This window comes from Ovis canadensis, chromosome 1, assembly GCF_042477335.2.
Source record: "Ovis canadensis isolate MfBH-ARS-UI-01 breed Bighorn chromosome 1, ARS-UI_OviCan_v2, whole genome shotgun sequence".
Lineage (NCBI taxonomy): Eukaryota > Metazoa > Chordata > Mammalia > Artiodactyla > Bovidae > Ovis > Ovis canadensis.
Window position 1 is genome coordinate 38,057,776 of NC_091245.1, and position 7,003 is coordinate 38,064,778.

Sequence of the window (7,003 nt, forward strand, 5' to 3'; positions counted from 1 at the left end):
TGAGAAACATTGGGGGGGAAGAAGCACAAGCTAGAATCAAAATTGCCAGGGGAAATATCAGTAACCTCAGATATACAGATGATACCAACCTTATGGCAGAAAGTGAAGAGGAACTAAAAAGCCTCTTGATGAAAGTGAAAGAGGAGAGTGGAAAATGTTGGCTTAAAGCTCAACATTCAGAAAATGAGGATCATGTCATCTGGTCCCATCACTTCATGGGAAACAGATGGGGAAACAGTGGAAACAGTGTCGGACTTTATTTTTTGGGGCTCCAAAATCACTGCAGATGGTGACTGCAGCCATGAAATTAAAAGACGCTTACTCCTTGGAAGAAAAGTTATGACCAACCTAGATAGCATATTCAAAAGCAGAGACATTACTTTGCAAACTAAGGTCCATCTAGTCAAGGCTATGGTTTTTCCAGTAGTCATGTATGGATATGAGAGTTGGACAGTGAAGAAGGCTGAGCGCCAAAGAATTGATGCTTTTGAACTGTGGTGTTGGAGAAGACTCTTGAAAGTCCCTTGGGCTGAAAGGAGATCCATCCAGTCCATTCTGAAGATCAGCCCTGGGATTTCTTTGGAAGGAATGATGCTAAAGCTGCAACTCCAGTACTTTGGCCACCTCATGCGAAGAGTCGACTCATTGGAAAAGACTTTGATGCTTGGAAGGATTGGGGGCAGGAGGGGAAGGGGACAACAGCGGATGAAATGGCTGGATGGCATCACTGACTCATTGAACGTGAATCTGAGTGAACTCCGGGAGTTGGTGATGGAGAGGGAGGCCTGGAGTGCTGCGATTCATGGGGTCGCAAAGAGTTGGACACTTGAGTGACTGAACTGAAGGGAAAAAAATCAATAACTGATAATCATTCATCTTAAGCCCATACATCTGGTCCAGTGTAAAATGGCCAGGGGGCATGAAAAAGGGTGGTGACCTAATCTGAAGATCAAGAGAAGCCATAAAGATGTTAAGCTAAGTATCTTGATCTTTAAACTGACTGGTTAGAAACAGTGATTTAAGAACAGGAGGCAACCAAAAATGTACAGGTTAATAATGGTAAAGATATAAAACTGCTATAATCCCTGCCTTTTGGGGGACTCTTTACCCACCCTCTGTGTCTTTGCTGAGGGCTTTGTACTTTCCTCCTCTGTACTATATCCTATTCGCTTGCTACTGTGAGTGCTTGCGTGTTCACGGATTCCATTCTTGGGCTCCGTGAATAAGAACTTGGATTCCCATTTCACTTGCAGAACTAAAGAACTTGGGATGTGGGTTCACCTTTCTACCCAGTAAATCTTTTTTCTCCTCTGGTGGTGGTGGTTTAGTCACTAAGGTGTCTGACTCTTGCAACCTCATGGACTGTAGCCTGCCAGGCTCCTCTGTCTATGGGGTTTTCCAGGCAAGAATATTGGAGTGGATTGCCATTTCCTTCTCCAGGGGATCTTTCCAGCGCAGGTATTGAACTTGGGTCTCCTTCATTGCAGGCAGATTCTTCATGTTTTCAACTTCTTATATTCAACATAGCCAGTGATTCATTTAGGTTAAATACCCTTTATCACATATTCTTGGAGTTTCCAGTGCTTATTTTTTAATTTTGTTTCATTTCTTTGTCCAATATTTGCTTCCCAGCTGACTGAGTGGTAAAGAATCTGCCTGCCAATGCAGGAGACATAGGAGATGTGGGTTCAATCCCTAGGTTAGGAAGACTCCCTGGAGGAGGAAAAGGCAACCCCCTCCAGTATTCTTGCCTGGAAAATCCCAAGAATAGAGGAGTCTGGCAGGCTACAGTCCATGGGGTCATAAAGACTTGGACAGGACCGAGCACTTATTCTTAATGTAGTTAGTTTTAAGTCACTTTGAAACAGGCATATAGAGGGCAGGGCACAAACTTTAAAAGAATAACATAGCCTGAGGACAAGATACAACCTGATTAGAACCAAATAAGTCCTTTATTTTCTTGGGCTTCAAAATCACTGCAGATAGTGACTGCAGCCATGAAATTAAAAGATATTTGCTTCTTGCAAGGAAAGCTATGATAAATCCAGACAGCATATTAAAAAGCAGAGGCACCACTTTGCTGACAAGCATCTGTCTAGTCAAAGTTATGATTTTTCCACTAGTCATGTGTTGATGTGAGAGTTGGACTATAGAGAAAGCTGAGTGCAGAAGAATTGATGCTTTTGAACTGTGGTGTCGGAGAAGACTCTTGATAGTCCCTTGGACTGCAAGGAGATCCAACTAGTCCATCCTAAAGGAGATCAACCCTGAATATTCATTGGAAGGACTGATGCTGAAGCTCCAATACTTTGGCCACCTGAGTTGAAGAACCAACTCATTGGAAAAGTCCCTGATGCTAGGAAAGACTGAGGGCAGGAGGAGAAGGGGATGACAGAGAATGAGATGGTTGGATGGTCTCATTGACTCAATGGACATGAGTTTGAGCAATCTCTGGGAGAGAGACAAGGACAGGGAAGCCAGGCTTCTGCAGTCCATAGCATTGTAAAGAATCAGACACAACTGAGCAACTGAATGACTGAACAACAGCAACAAAAAAATAAGCCCAAGATGGCTGTGTCAACTTCCGCTAGACCTTGAGCCTCAGTAGATGCTCACCATAACATATCAGCAAGTGAAGTGACATACCCGCACACTGTGGCAGTTTGGAGGTCAATCATTGAAGCCAAACTATGGGCGGTGGCCCAATGCTTGAAAATCCCCACTTCTCCTCCCAAAATGTGAGATAATCCTCTCACTCATTACCCTATGAAATTGTTGTTGTTCAGTCACACAGTTGCGTCTGACTCTTTGTGACACCATGGACTGAAGCACATCAGTCCTTTACTATCCCTGTCCTTTACTATCTCCTTGAGTTTACTCAAACTCATGTCCATTGAATCAGTGATGCCATCCAGCCATCTCCTCCTCTGTCTCTCCCTTCTGTTGCTGCTCTCAGCTTTTCCCAGCATTAAGGAGTTTTCCAGTGTTTGCCTCAGGTGACCAAAATACTGGAGCTTCAGCGTTAGCATCAGTCCTTCCAATGAGTATTCAGGGTTGATTTCCCTTAAGATTAAGTGGTTTGTTCTCCTTGCTGTCCAAGGGACTCTAGAGTCTTCTCCAGCACCACAGTTGGAGGGCATCGATTCTTTGGTGCTCTGCCTTCTTTAGAGTGGAGCTCTCACAACCGTATGTGACCACCTGGAAGACTATAGCCTTGACTACGTGGACCTTTGTCAGCAGAGTAATGTCTCTGCTTTTCAACACACTGCCTGCTTTTGTTGTAGCTTTCCTGCCGAGAAGCAATGGTCTTCTGATTTCATGGCTGCAGTCACCGTCCACAATGATTTTAGAGCCCAAGAAGAGGAAATTTGTCACTACTTCCATTTTTCCCCCTTCTATTTGCCATAAAGTAATGGGGCCAGCAGAGAAGGCAATGGCAACCCACTCCAGTACTCTTGCCTGGAAAATCCCATGGACGGAGAAGCCTGGTAGGCTGCAGTCCATGGGGTCACTAAGAGTTGGGCATGGCTAAGTGACTTCACTTTCACTTTACACTTTCATGCATTGGAGAAGGAAATGGCAACCCACTCCAATATTCTTGCCTGGAGAATCCTGGGAACAGAGGAGCCTGGTGGGCTGCCATCTATGGGGTCATAAAGAGTCGGACACGACTGAAGTGACTTAGCAGCAGCAGCAGCAGCAGCAATGGGGCCAGATGCCATGATCTTAGTTTTTTTTAATACTTAGTTTTAAGCTGGATCTTTCACTCTCCTCCTCCACACTCATCAAGAAGCTCTTTAGTTCCTCTTCACATTCTGCCACTAGTGTGGTATCATCCACATATCTGAGGTTGTTGATATTTCTCCCACCTATCCTGATTCCAGCTTGTAATTCATCCAGCCTGGCATTTCTCATGATGTGCTCAGCATATAGGTTAAATAAACAAGGTGACAGCATAAGAGCCTTATTGTACTCCTTTCTCAATCCTGAACCAATCAGTTGTTCCACACAGAGTTCTAACTGTTGCTTCTGATCACATGGACCACAGCCTTGTCTAACTCAATAAAACTATGAGCCATGCCGTGTAGTTCACGCAAGACAGACAGATCATGGTGGAGTGTTCTGACAAAATATGGTCCACTGGAGAAGGGAATGGCAAAGCACTTCAGTATTCTTGCCTTGAGAACACCATGAACAGTAGGAAAAGGAAAAAGGATATAACACTGAGAAATGAACTCCCCAGGTCAGTAGGTGCCCAATACGCTACTGGAGAAGAATGGAGAAATAACTTCAGAAAGAATGAAGAGCTGGAGCTACAGTCCATGGGGTCACAAAGAGTAGGACATGACTGAGCAACTAACACTTTCACTTTTCACTTTCAAAAAGAGAATAAGAAAGCAAAGGTAGAAGTTCAGAGATTGAGAAGCCAGAAAAATGTGCACCTTAAACTTATACACAGTATTATATGTCACCGTATGTCAATAAAATTTTTGACCTGAAAATGGTAATAAATAAATAATTTTTTAAAAAGGACAAAATTTAACTGAAATAGTTAGAAATAGCAGAATGCAGCAAGATAATGCACTGTGGAGCATCCTATCAAGTGGGCAGGGGGAACTGGGGATGTGGATGTGGGTTCTTCTTCATCTGGATGGTGAGGGACAGGAAAGCCTGGTGTGCTGCATTCCATGGGGTCACAAAGAGCTGGACAAGACTTGGCAACTGAACAACAACAACAAGCTTGGTCCTGGCTCCAACTCCAGGTATTCATTAAAGGCCAAGCCTGTGGGCTTTTTAACCTCAACTCCTACAGGCTGTCTTTGTCCTTGCCCCTCTTGAGGGTTATACAACCTCACTATTGCTCTATATGCAACAATGAGGGAATCTTCTTTTCTTACCTTTGAGACATGTATGCTTAAAATAGTTTGATCCCAAATATTTCAAATAATATTCTGTCTAGCATTTCTATATTTCAGGCATGGAAGGGGGTGTATTCAGTTCAGTTCAGTTGTTCAGTCGTGTCTGATTCTTTGCGACCCCATGAGTCGCAGCACGCCAGGCCTCCCTGTCCATCACCATCTCCTAGAGTTCATTCAAACTCATGTCCATCGAGTCGATGATGCCATCCAGCCATCTCATTCTCTGTCGTTCCCTTCTCCTCCTGCTCGCAATCCCTCCCAGCATCAGAGTCTCTTCCAATGAGTCAACTCTTCTCATGAGGTGGCCAAAGTACTGGAGTTTCAGCTTTAGCATCTTTCCTTCCAAAGAACACCCAGGGCTGATCTCCTTCAGAATGGACTGATTGGATCTCCTTGCAGTCCAAGGGACTCTCAAGAGTCTTCTCCAACACCACAGTTCAAAAGCATCAATTCTTCGGCGCTCAGCTTTCTTCACAGTCCAACTCTCGCATCCATACGTGACCACTGGAAAAGCCATAGCCTTGACTAGATGGACATTTGTTGGCAAAGTGATGTCTCTGCTTTTTAATATGCTATCTAGGTTGGTCATAACTTTCCTTCCAAGGAGTAAGCCTTTTTTTAATTTCATGGCTGCAATCACCACCTGCAGTGATTTTGGTGTATTAGATTATGCCAATCTATTATTTTGATCTAAAACTTTAATAGAAGTTATTTTTAGTAAAATACTACTTTTTAGTAATTTTTTAAATAATCTCTTTACTCGCCTCTTTTATTTATTTATTTTTTGAGCAGACTCAAGTTGTTTCTGGGGTTTGATTTTTTAATTTTTTTTAGATATATAGTCATATCAGTAAATAACGACAGTTTTGTAACCTCCTCTCTATAATTTACAAATTTTAATTAAATCCTTTTCTAACTGTATTGGCAGGAACTTCAGCTTCAGCACCAGTCCTTCCAATGAATATTCAGGATTGGTTTCCTTTAGGATTGACTGGTTTGATCTCCCAGGCTTCCCTGGTGGCTCAGAGGTTAAAGCGTCTGCCTCCAATGCAGGAGACCCGGGTTCAATCCCTGGGTCAGGAAGATCCCCTGGAGAAGGAAATGGCAATCCACTCCAGTATTCTTGCCTGGAGAATCCCATGGACGGAGAAGCCTAGTAGGTTACAGTCCACGGGATCACAAAGAGTTGGACACGACTGAGTGGCTTCACCTTACCTCACCTTACCTTACAGTCCAAGGGACTGTCAAGAGTCTTCTCCAACATCACAGTTCAAAAGCATCAACCCTTTGGGGCTCAGCTTTCTTTATAATCCAACTCTCACATGGATACATGACTACAGGAAAAACCATAGCTTTGACTAGATGGACTTTTGTCAGCAAAGTAATGTCCCTGCTTTTTAATACGCTGTCTAGGTTTGTCATAGCATTTCTTCCAAGGACCAAGCGTCATTTAATTTCATGGCTTCAGTCACTATCTGTCGTGATTTTGGAGCCCAAGAAAATAGAGTCTCTCACTGTTTTCATTGTTTCCTCATTTATTTGCCATGAAGTGATGAGACCAGATGCCATGATCTTAGTTTGCTGAATGCTGAGTTTTAAGCCAACTTTTTCACTCTCCTCTTTCACTTTCATCAAGATGCCCTTTAGTTCCTCATTGCTTTCTGCCATTAGGGTGGTGTCATCTGCATATCTGAAGTTATTGATATTTCTCCCAACAATCTTGATTCCAGCTTGTGCTTCATCCACCCCAGCATTTTGCATGATGTACTCTGCATTTAAGTTAAATAAGCTGGGTGGCAATATACAATCTTGCTGTACCCTTTTCCCAATTTTGAAACAGTTCATTGTTTCATGTCTGGTTCTAATATGGAACTACCATTAATCTCTTGATTCCAGAAATGAACCTCATTTGGTTTTGGCATGTTATTCTTTTAATGAATTTCTAGTTTGATTTGATACATATAATTTATATGTGGAGATATAATATTTTTAACCCTTTAAAAATCTTTATTTCTATTCACAAGTAAAATTAATTTATAGCTTGTCTTTATTATGTTTGTAGATTAATGATTTGTCAATTGCAA

General features: G+C 42.6%; 1 non-coding gene across 1 annotated transcript; it reads left to right on the forward strand.

Annotated features, from left to right (window-relative positions):
* The first annotated feature begins 5,930 nt into the window (after positions 1–5,930).
* On the forward strand, positions 5,931–6,003 carry TRNAW-CCA (transfer RNA tryptophan (anticodon CCA)). The gene has a single exon. It is a non-coding gene; the product is annotated as a tRNA-Trp (tRNA).
* Positions 6,004–7,003: the final 1,000 nt, after the last annotated feature.